At 36.0% G+C, this 12,816-nt stretch overlaps 1 pseudogene; it reads right to left on the bottom strand.

Moving 5' to 3' along the window:
• Window positions 1–9,687: 9,687 nt before the first annotated feature.
• Window positions 9,688–10,344, bottom strand: LOC149683795 (uncharacterized; annotated as a pseudogene).
• Between the last annotated feature and the right edge of the window lie 2,472 nt (window positions 10,345–12,816).

Here is a 12,816-nt window from a genome sequence, read left to right as displayed (position 1 = left end):
AACATTGCAACCCCAACTATCATCCCATGTTGACACTAACCGCTTTCATACAAGCGCTTATCATGATTTCTAATTATTGACATAGGCCGTTTATTTACCATCCGAGTTTCTCTATTCGCGTTCATCGACCTCGTTATTTACATTTCCTATCCATGAAATAGGCCTATCAATAAAGGGGAATTGGTTTAAGTTGAAATAATTTCTAAAGTTTATATTTAGAAGTATTAAATTCAGATATTAAGTTGGAATAACTCCTAAAATTTGGAATATGCCTATAAATTTAGTTATATAATATTAAATTTGAATAACTCCTAAAATTTGAAGTAGGCTTATATTTAGGTAAATGAAAAAAGTATTAAATTTGAATATTTATTATTTAAATTCAATGTATTACAAGAATTTTTTAGAGTTACATACACTTAGAGAAACCATTTGCTTGCAGAATTGAAAACTTAAGAAAGTGGAATTATTAAAAATATTAACTATCATCTCGATATTTAAATTAGACACGGCATTAGAATAATGTTCATCTACACGTTCGCTCCATTCCATCATTATACAATCATGCTGTAATTGTGAAGGATGGTCGATAATGCAGCCGTTGCACGAATTATTTATTCCCTCAGTTAGTTGCTGTATTACTATGTCCTTAATCACACTCTCCACACGTTTCGCTTCGTTAATGAATGTCGTCACCTGAATGTGTTTTTCCAATAACTTCCCCCATAGGAAGGGTCCTATGGCAAATCCATTCCTAGTTGGGTATTGGATTCCGTAGTTCGCTCCTTGTCCCTGGATCACTTGGCGGATATTTAACATCTTCCTATCCTGATAAGTTACAAGTTGAATTCGCTTGTCCATCGATCCCTCGAAAAAGCACGTGGTGGGTTGAGCGTCGTCCTTCTCGAAAAATCCGTTTATGGAGTCCTTCATTCCGTAAAGTTGCATATATTCCTTCTCGCTTAATACGATCCCAGTTGAGCCATCGGTCATTCCTAGTCTAATCCTACAGTCCGGTGTAACACTGACTGATTTAGTTGAGGAAATCTCGAACACGTTGGAGTTATCCCTAAATATTCACATTAAATATGGTAATCACATTAAATGGGATGCGGGCCGAGATTATAACACTAAAATTTGATGAGAAATTATACTTACATTTTCGGATCTGGATCGGTACTTCAAGGAAGGATGTAGAATGTCTTATCTTTAAACCGTCCTCGTCTTTTATACTTTAATGTCACGTGACTTTCTGACCATGTAAACATGGAGCACTTTTTAGACCAATCACGTTCTTATAGTCGACATAGCGTTTAAACCACGTGTATGACAAGGGTTATTTACCACGTTGCCGAATATGACGCTTAAGCCTAACATTGACGCCATGATTGATTGACTGACGCCATAGGAAGACACGTCATGTGCGTTTCACTGACGTCACAACAGGATTGGGTGAAAAATGTTTGATTCACTGGCGCCATAAGAAGAAAAATGCGGTGGACGCCATGTTTGACGCCATATTTGCAGGTGCCATCTGGCACTGTCTGACGCCAGTGAGCCAGCTCGCACACTTTCTATCTACTTGTAGCATCAGCGGCAGTGTATGTGACGTTTAAACTGATAATTCAGTGCCAAATGAAAATTAGTACTCGAAATTTAGCCGGGAGCGTGGCGCACTCCTGTAAGCCAAGCTTCTGGGCGGCAAAGTTTGAGGGAATAAGACATATGTCGGCGATCCTACCCTATAGGTGCCGACTACCCCGTGTCCGCCGGAGGTGACTTGACCCCCACACCCAGTCCGTTACCTCCCAAGTAAACCTCATTTCCTTCCCCTGCTTACACACATAATGAAACCTGAATAATCACATCCTTGCCGCGGTCCTCTGACCCACTTCGCATTGAAACCTCAAAAAAAAATACTCGAAATTTCTTGCAATGGATGAACCACAATTTTCAGAAGAGAATATTTTCAAAAATGGTAAGTGTTGAAAACCTAATCACCCTAATATTAACCAAATTAGTTATGTAAACTCTTAAGCCATGGTCATAACATGAGTATAAAAATTGGTAATACTGTTTTCATTTTGTTTAGTACCTGTTGCTCTCTCTCGTGTCAAAATTGCTACACGTATTTTCCAAAAGATCCAACTGAAAAAATTCGAAAAGCTCTTCAGTCAAACTTTAAGGCAAATTAATTCACACAGTTTGGAAATATAAACGGAAAAAAACTCATGTTGCTTTAAACAAAGTCTAATTTAAAAGTAACGAAGAATGGTTTTGAAGTCAACCCTTCTTATCCATTCTTGGGGTGTTCCCCTGACGGTCTAGTCAACGATAATTTGGTCGAAATGAAATTGGTGAAAAAGGAAACTTAGAAACAGTCCTCAAGAAAACTCCTTACGTAATCAAGAAGGATGGAACATTTTCTTTGAAACCCAAACAAATGTATTATGGGCAAGTGCAATTTAGTTTGGCCCTTTTAGGACTTCAAAGTTGTCATTATGTAATTTATTCTAAACTGGAAGATGATTGTTTTGTTATTGATATGCCTAAAGACCAAACATTTATTAACAATCTTTTACCAAGATTACAAATTACTTTTAATTACTACATTCCAAATTATTTGAAATGGAAAAAAAAAGGACAGAATGTAATGGCGCAAATAAGGCTGAAGTGATATTTTTAAGGCTGAAGTGATATTTTTAAGTTCCTTTAAAATGTGATAGAATCTTACAAATTTATTAAATAAAATTGTTTTACAAAATTTCAGGAGTCTTGGGTGCATTATTTTTTTGCATTTTTTTTACGGGTTTTAACAACCTTGGAAACTGCGTAAGAGTTAATTTAAAATGATTTGAGGTCTAAACTTTACTTATTCCAAACAAAGCTGATAGAGCGGTGAATGAAATGCCAAGTTTTAGTTTCATGAGTGTCAAATATACCCTGTCTCGAGCCTCGTAGTTTCAGCTAGTTTTCGCGCGTCGGGAAGGGGAGGGGAGGGTGGGTGGGGGATCCACATGCTTCTACCTCTCTCTTCTCTAGACTCTAACTTAACGCGCTATATTTCCTAGGCGAGCGTGGGTCGATTGGTAGAGTGTTTGGCGTCTTCACTGGCGTCATAGTATGGAGTGGCAAAACGTAAAAAGGCAAAGTAGTAGACTAGACTTCGAAGTTCCGGTTAGTTGAAACAATCAGCCTTTTCAAATATTTGGTAGCCGAGTGGTAAATTAATTCACAAACGGTAGGCGGAGGTTACTTAATTCACCATTGGTAGGCGGGTGGTAACTCAATTCTCCATTGGTAGGCGGATGGTAACTTAATTCACCATTGGTAGGCGGGTGGTAACTTATTTAACGATTGGTTGTCGGTTGGTAATTCAATTCACGCTTGGTTGGCGGTTGGTAACTCAATTCACCATTGGAAGGCAGATAGTAACTAATTTCACCATTGGTAGGCGGGTAGTAACTCAATTCACCATTGGTAGGCGGTTCGTAACTCAATTCACTATCGGTAGGCGGTTAGTAACTTAATTCACCATTGGTACGTGGTTAGTAGCTTAATTTACCAATGATAGGTGGTTAGTAACATAACTCACCTTTAGTAGGCTTTCGGTAACTTCATTCACCATTTGTAGGCTCTTGGTAACTTAATTCACCATGAGTAGGTGGGTGGTAACTTAAGTCACCATGAGTAGGTGGGTGGTAACTATATTCACCATTGGTAGGAGGGTGGTAACATAATTCACCATTGGTAGGCGGGTGGTAAATAAATTCATCATTGGTAGGCGGGTGGTAAATAAATTCATCATTGGTAGGCGGGTGGTAAATAAATTCGCCATTAGTAGGCGGGTGGTAAATAAATTCACCCTTGGTAGGCGGGTGGTAACTTAATTCACCATTGGAAGGCGTTCGGAGACATAATTAACTCTTTGTAGGCGGGTTTTAACTAAATTCACCATTTGTAGGCGTTTGGAAACTTTCACTATAAAAAAACGTCTTTCTAGTGTGAAAGATGTGTTGAAAGTTAATTGCCTGAAGTAACAGATATTCATATTTTCAGTTTTGAAAACATGATTATAAAATATCAATTATTTGAAAAATTCTTAGTGTTTTTCTCCAAAATTTCATTTTCCCGAAATATTTTCCAACGTTATTTACCCAATTATTAGGTATGCTCTCAATAATAGGCCTAGAAAAATTGTACCTTAAAGGGAGGGTGAAGTGGAAAATCAAGTAATTTTTCAGCGATTCTTCTTCTGTAATTATAAGACCAGTCTGCATAGTGAAACATTCAGGAAATACCTCCGGATGATTTCAAAATTCAAATTAACTTCAGATTATAAGGATAATTTGAATTAAGCCCTTCCGACAAATCGCGTAACGCGCTGCCTTTTTGTTAACAAAATTCTCGTGGCATGGTCCATCTCTCGTGCCGCGATCGCCCGCAAATTTTATCAAATCTCGCGATAAATTTCATTTGACACGGTTTTTATATCAGAAGCTATGAACGATTTTCGGTCCATTTGACTCTCCTAATAGGGCCGAATACCCAATCAATTGTAAATTTTTGAGAGAAAATAAAATGCAAACGCGTACTGTTTTTAAAATGATCCACATGTTTCATATTAAAATATTTTTGCTATAGTAATTTTGGTGAAAAAACTGAGATAAGAATTTTTTCAAATAATTGATGTTTTGTAATCATGTCTTCAAAAGTGAAAATTTAAATATCTGGACTTCAGGCAATTAACTTTCAACACTAATCTTTGACACTTCTCCGACTTTGTCTACAAAGACGGTTATTTTTATTAATATCTGCAAGTTCAGTCTTAATATTAATTAAAATTGTTTAGAAAAATTAGGAGAGAAAAAAATCTTAGGCCTATGTATTCTAAAATCAATACGACCAACTTCGAAATCTGCGTCTTGCGGTTACGGTTCATGATTTGTATTGTTAAGGAAAGAAGTAAAAAAGAAAATCTAATTTAATATTCAACTATATCATAAATTTTACTTTCACTTTTACGTGTAATGAAAATCTAGGCTAGGTCACGCTTCTCCAAGCGAAAATTTATTAAAGCCTTACAGTTTATTTCCTCCAAAAAGGACCCAGTCAAGAATATATTTCTAGTGACGCTCAACTTGATCTTACTTTCTGGGTCGTATCACTGGATTACTTTGGAAAATGTGGCAAAGTAGCTTGGTTAATTCTACCTCAATGAGGATAAGCATGTACCAGGTGAGTCTCTCCAAAAAAAAAGTTAAGATTGAAAGTTTTTGAAACTCTTATAAACCCGTATGTGTACAGCATGCACTCTAGTGATCAGCGGAATTCGCAGAGCGTGTGCCGAAAAATGAATAGAGTCTTCCGTGGTATAATTATAAATAAGTTTTAAGGACCCTAGCTTCGTTTGTCTATGTCTGGCAGCGTTTCGTTTGCAAAAGAAGCAACACATAAGTTACATGGCCCGGGTTCAAATAGAGCTCGGCATTATCTATCCATTATCCACGTTATTTTATCTTTATCCATACTCGAAAATTATCCACAGAACTTACATGTTAAATTGTATTATAATCCACAACTTTGTTTATAAATAATCGGTTATCTACCAATTTGTGGATAATGGATAGGTAATGCCGAGCTCTATCTATGTAGAATAAACCAGGATTAAGAAGCTAACAAGTACAAAATGGAGTCCACGTGGGATAGACAAAGACCAGAAGATATTGATTTTAAAAGCCAATAGCTAAGGCGGTGTAGTTATATTACGAATTTAAGTGAGTTACTAGCGGTCCGTTAATGACGAACATGTTTGCTCCAATTTGCTAACTGCGAACGCGGTCCCATGAGGTGTAATAACAGACATAGGCAGACAGATACTGTCAAAACCGAACCTATCCGTAACATACGTAATTCGGAGATGAAAAATGTCTTAGTGATTCTCTTGCTGCGAGGGGGAAACCACGTGTGAAATCAGGTGTACAAAATTTTTGAAATCATGATTGAAGTCCATAAATCTCAGAATTTGGTTAAAATCTCGGAATTCATGCGAAGTCCCTTGGAAATCGCTTAAAGTCATGCGAAGTCCCTTGGAAATCTCTTTAAGTCTCTCGGAAGTCTCTTGAAGTCATACGAAGTCCCTTTGAAATCTTTTGAAGTTGATGAAGTCCGTTGGTAATCTCTTGAAGTCAAATGAAGTACTTGAAAAATATCTTGAAGTCATATGAAGCCTATGATAGTTCAAGTGAAGTCATTTGATATCTGAAATCGGGTGTACAAAATTTTCTTAGTGGTTTTCCCCCGTCTTGCTGTACGCGTACATGTTCTAAGAGACTTGTAAACGGTTTTAATAATTCAAACTTAATAGGATGAAGCCAATATGCTTTTCAAAAATCCGCGGTACAATGTATACGATAAGGATGAGATTATGTTGACGAAAATGCTTTTTCATTATATGGAAAACAGAACGTAAGAATTTACCAGATACGTGAAAGCAGGATTTCACAACAACCCCCCTTCGGGGGGAAGTACGAAACTGGCCATAGAGATAATGATAAAAATCGCGTAAAACAAGATTTTGTCGTTGCGCATAGAAAGGACTAGCCTGTTGATGGACAAACAACTTTACAGTAGATTGTAGTGGTATCTATGCTCCTTGGTTTTCGTTCCAAAACTTCCGTTGCCTGGGATCTCCGTCGTTAAGAAAATTGGCGACTATGGTGGACGTAGAAACACGATGGAATTCTTATATTAAAGATACTGGGAATAAATTTGTCCAAACCTTTCTAATTTAACGCCGGAATTGTCACTCACACATATCACAAAACATTAATGACGATGGTTTCAATGTTTTGTAGAAAACTAGAAACCATCGAAAAACTTCTTAGCCAAGGCTTAATTTCCACCGCGGCGACAGACACCGACGCGAGCCATTATAGCTCCCAAAATCACAAGATAAAAAAAGTGCTAAAACGGAAGTGTGAAAGTTAAGGCACGTGGACGCTAAAAGTTGGGGTAACTATTTCTTTGGGAGTTAAGCGGTGTATGAATCCGCTGAGCTTTACGGCGAAACTTTGTTGGTACGGGCTTTTTAAACAGTTTCGTACTTCCCCCCCGAAGGGGAGTTATTATGAACTCCTGGTTAAGCCTAATGTTTCAAACTTTTCTTAAGACTAATTTTACAAATATGCGTTTGATATTCATAACGTCAATTTGGTACATTTGCCATTTCAAGGAGGCCAGGTATGTAACAAATATCCTGTTAAAATTTTGTCAAAATTATTGATGGAAGTAGCGTTTTTGGTGCTTGCTAGAAAAAAACCAAACTCGTTTTGGTTTCAGACTGAGCTTGTTTAAAACCAAACCAAGGAACAAGCGAAGCTACAAGTAGTCATGTAAATGGCCGCGCTTGAGCTTGTGCAGAAAATATTTAAAATAGTTCAAGCAAAATCCGGTTTTTACAAGATACAATCGTGCATGTAAATGAGCCTTAAGGGGTGGCACCAGATGGTGCCAATGTGATAGTTGGTGAACGCAACAAATTTTTTTCGCGTAATAAACAGAACGTTCCTAATGCAACTCTGTTAAAGTGCGTTTATCACTCATCAGCTCTGGTTGCTTCTAAAGCTTGTGAACAGTTACCACGTTCACTAGAATACCTTCTTAGAAACATTGCCACATATGTTTGTGGCTCGGCAAACCGATGTGTACAATTAAGTGAAATGCAAGAGTTTTTTAAATGTTGAAAAGAAAAATATTAAAACCAGCAGCTACACGTTGACTAGCACTACATCAATGTGTCTGCCGAATATTGGAAAACTGGACTGTTCTAGAAAGTAAATAGCAGTGTTTGCAGACAAGTTGAAAACGGCTGAAAATTTACTTTCAGAACTGAGAAATGAGTTTAAGAAGTGCTATAAGCTATTTATTAAATGCGTTTTAAACATTTTCAATTCCTTCAACGCACTTTTTCAATCCAAAAAATTTTATTCATAAGTTGGTCAATATCTCAACAAAATTGTATACAGAACAGAGTCATTGAAATGCTAGAAGTTAACATTCAGCAACCTTTCAACTATTTCAGTGAAATCTACCCACAAAAAAGTTGCATTAAAATCCGCCACTAGTGAGCAGCGACATTTGTCGAAAATGGAAATAATGACCCACAAACTAACTGGGTATTAGCCCATTTCTCCGTTGGTTAATACATTACCACACGGAGTAAAAACTAGCATGTTACCCAGGTTCTGTCTTGGTTGTGCCGATATCTTTGGTCCATTGTTGCAGACTAACTTTAGCTTTATTTTAAATGAGAAGACTTGATGGTAGATCAAAAATTTATTGAATTTTTATATTTAAGGAGATATGTATTATTGTATATGTATATTGAGTTGTGTATTATTTACTCTAGATGTTTCTGGCAAAAATAAGCTATACTACTTTGTACGTACCACCTGATTGGCTATTAAAATTTGACCGGCATTTTTTATTTATTCAACAACCGTCTGCTACTGAAAGTTGGCGGGAAATTGTATCACTGAGCACTGACAGTGCTTGTTTTCAATGCTATTTTTAGCCACTAGTTACTTTTTAGAAAATTAACATGTAAATCTGTTTTTCTTCCGTTTGATTTAAAATTTCGAAGATTATTGAAAACTAATTTCAGCTTGCTAATTATATATCTTTTAAGAATGGCAAAGTCGATTTGTGAGGATAAGCCAAGTATGCTAGAACCTGTATCGGAGGTCCCATGTGAAGAAGATGAAGAGTAAGCAAATATTTGTAAATTTGGTGTGAAATCCAACTAAGTAGTTTTATCCCATTATAAGACGTCAAAAAGGAGATGACCCCCTAAATTTCACTAATAAATTCACTGAAGAAGACGAAACCCAAAATGTAATGATATTCACATATGCCAGATAGTTTGTATATTTGGTCTTTTAAGTGATGAAGAAAATGATGAGTCTTTCGATGATTTAATCATAGATGAAAATGTAAAAAGGTTTTATGTAATTTGATTTCATTTCAATTAATAAATCAGCTTTGACATTCTAAAAGAACCAGCTGACGTAAGGAACACAGACTCATTCGCAGAAGAAATCCTGAATTCAAACCTGGTGATCGTTAATTTAAAAGGCTTGAGTGCCCTTGTAGAAAAGGCTTATGGCAAAAAATGCCAAAATTTTAACTGCAGAGAGCCTTTAATTGATAAGATAAAAGAGTTAGGAAACGCTATTATGTATAGTTGGTGTTTCTCTAGAAATGACGGCCCTCGTCACACCAAGGTAAATTGTCCAATAATAGATTGATGTTAATGTTATTAATTTGAATCGAATTGAAGAAATGATAATGTCTAAGTAACAATAAACAATACTTTATTTGAGTAATGAATGAAACATATTAACCCTAACACGTACAAACTACAAGTGGTCTTTTGTTTACTCCTAACCCCCTGGGTCAAAAGTCCAAACAGCCAACGTTCCTAATATCAGTTAAGTTCAAATCAATTAAAGCCTAATCTTATAAGCTATTTTTTTCACACTCTCTCTATTTGAACTTGACACAAATGTAACATTTTAACACCGTTTTGAAAGGTATTTTAGTGCAACAATTCTGTAAAAATATCAGCCCAGTTAAACTTCGATGGAACATAACGCAAATAAAATATTCTGTCTTCTACGTTTTCTACTATGAAATGATACTTGATGTCGATGTGTTTGGTTCTTTGATTTTCCACGTTTTTCGCGAAACGTAGATTGCTGATTGATTATGACAAACAAGTGTTGGTTGCTTAACTGATATGTTAAAGGATTTCAGTTCTGTCAACATTGGTAGAATCCAAAGAATTTCTTTCGGTGCCTCTGATACTGAGACATATTCGACGGCCATATTCAATAGGGATACTGATTTTTGTTTTACTGACCTCCATGAGATAGCGGACGATCCAATGAATACTACATATCCACTTTGAGATACCCTTGTATCGATATCAAATCCCCAATGGCTATCACTGTATACTGTCAGATTTGTTTCCAAATCATTCTTGTATCTTAATCCAATATTCGCTCTTGTGAGTAGATATCTAGTTAGTTGCCGAAGTCTCATCCAATGAGAGTAACCCGGACTGCTACTATATTGCGACAAAGCTGTTACAGCAAATAATGTATTTGGTTTCGTCCTCTGAGCAATAAATAGCAAACATCCATTTAGAGATTCAAATGGTATATCAACCATTTTCTCCTTTTCTTCCGTAATCACGTAAATTGGTAAACTAACCGGTTCTTCTGCTGTGACACCGAATTTCCGGCAGACTTCGTGAATGTAGTTCGAGAGGCGAAGTTTCATTGATACATATTTTTCCACTTCGAATTCAACTCCTAATAGTCTTTGAATTGGTCCAAGTTGTTTTATATAATATCTTGTTGACAAGATTTGACACACCTCTCCCAGAATGGAACTTCGATTTCACCTTCTGTAGCTCTATCACTTTAGCATCAAGGGTATAAAATGGTCCTTGGATAGTGGTGCTTCAAATGCGAAAATATCCTGTATAATTCTCAGGTTTTTGTATACCCGTGTAGCCTAATTGATCAAATTTCTTCCTATGCCTGACGTATAAAGTACATTCCGTAAATGAAATATGTTATTTCCTTTAATATTCATTTGTATCCAAATGTCGCCACGACCTTCTATCCTACATGTTCCTTCGCAAACCATTGCTTATGCCTTGCATGGAGTAAAGGTGTCAAACCAATCTCTCTGGTAGCAAAAATGTTTTGTAGCAGCTGAATCCATAGTCCAGTCTTTTGTTAAACTGGTTGTACTAAATGCAGAAGTTGTCATGCCTTCCATCTCAGGTTTCTTGCTTCTCCCAAGGCTTTCTTTTCTCTTGGTTTACGACAATCCACTGACTTGTGACCGACCTTTCCACAATTATTACATTTTCCGAGAAATGAGTTTACAGTAGTCATAATCTTGGCTACTTTTGGTCGCGTTATTAAAGCCTCAACATTCTTTTTACGTTTTTTTCTTGTTCCTTCAGTGTTTGTCTGCCATACTCTGCTAGTAACATCTTCTTAATGGTTTCAGGTTAAAACCTTTTGGCGATATCACAGATAAGCGATGGTGCCGTACAGCTGTAGAGCAATAATAGGTCAACTAATGTTTTATTATAGTTTTTACTAATGTATACTAAAGATATATACACTGTAAAAAATTACTGTTGAAATTACTGAAATTTTACTGGCAGAAAATTACCAGGAAAGTTACCGTTAAATTACAGATTTTTTTACCGTTAACATCAACATTAATTTTATCGTGAAACTTGCAATTAAAAACCTGATATATGTACAATTATAGTTTAGTTAGTTTAACAGAAACGTTACTGTGGTGTCAACAGTAAATTGTACCGGATTTCTACATTTATTTTAAAATAAAATGACCACAACGTTATTTTTCACGGAAATCTTGCAATTAAGAACTTGCTCCATGCACAAGTGAAGTAAGGTTAGTTTTACTGGAACGTTACTGGTGTGCCAACGTGAAATTCTGCCTTCCTTCCTACTATTTTTTAACAGGAAATAAAAATCACAAATCTGGCAAGATCTTGCCTTCAGTTCATTTGTAAAGGTTAGAGTGTCTAATCCTTTACTATATATCCTCATTATTTCCATTAAAGGACTAAAATATATAATTTAAATGTGTATTTAACTTTCGGCTCACTCTGAACCGTAAAGAACTCCTCAAGGAGAAGATGAATCAAGGCTAATTTTGCTTTAGCCCAAGGAATTCTTTATTCATGAATCCACTTCGAACAACAGTTACTAAAATAATAAGCGTTAACATCCATTGAAACTATCAAAGTTAAATTTTACGTTTATCCTATATATAAATGCATTAACGCTGAATTAAAAAGTAAACACAAAATTTGAAATATTAATATCAAGAGATGTTCTTGGAATATTGAAATGAAACAGAGCTTTATAGCTACACAACTACTAAAAGAATCTAAATGTCGAAACATATTTAATAGATTTTCATTTAATATTCTGCAAAAAAAATGTTTATGGTTTTGTAAGAGATCTTTTCATCCTACTCGCTTTATATTAACTTTAATACGCGTATAGTGTTTCGATTCAGATGCAATCTTCATTACTCGTGCTATATAAACTCTCACTTGTGTCATTCCAAAGAAAGGGGTTTTCTTAAATAATTAAATAAATGTAACTGATATTATATTTTAATGGTCATTATTTTACGTTAATTATAGTTAAGTCGGTTTAAGAAACTTAATTCCTAAAATAATTCTAAACATAGCTATTGTTAACGTTTGACTTCTAGCGAACACCTTTTTCATAATTTTCGTGAATTTAGGGTATATAAGGTGATCGATTCACAGTGAGGTATAAGCAAATGAGCATATGAGCATATGCGTGAGACTATGGTGGAAGCCCTGCCATTGGGAGGCTAAACATTTCTCGTAACCCTAGCCGCTCGCCGCGTACATCTTAAACCTAACGACGTAGATGCAGTAGAAGCTAATGTTGCAGATTGGTGTCTATTTGGTATAGACGAAAGACTAGAGCATGGTGTTGTTGTTAGAATCCAATAAATATTTATTGGTATTGGGCGAAGGAGTTCGCCAGCAGTTGAAGTTATAACGGCTAGTTAACGATTGACGTTAAGTAAGATAAATATAGCGATGAAGTAAAGTTTTTCGAATTTCTGTGTACTGCGAATGCGGTCCGGAAACTGCGAACACGTTTGCTCCGATTTGCTAACGCGGTGGCAGACTGACGGACGCAGAGACACGTCCAG

Source organism: Phalangium opilio, unplaced genomic scaffold, assembly GCF_054372755.1.
Source record: "Phalangium opilio isolate 3A_F unplaced genomic scaffold, DU_Popi_V2 ptg000037l_1, whole genome shotgun sequence".
Classification (NCBI taxonomy): Eukaryota; Metazoa; Arthropoda; class Arachnida; order Opiliones; family Phalangiidae; genus Phalangium; species Phalangium opilio.
Note: the sequence above shows the minus strand (reverse complement) of the source record. Positions and strands in the feature narration are given on the sequence as shown.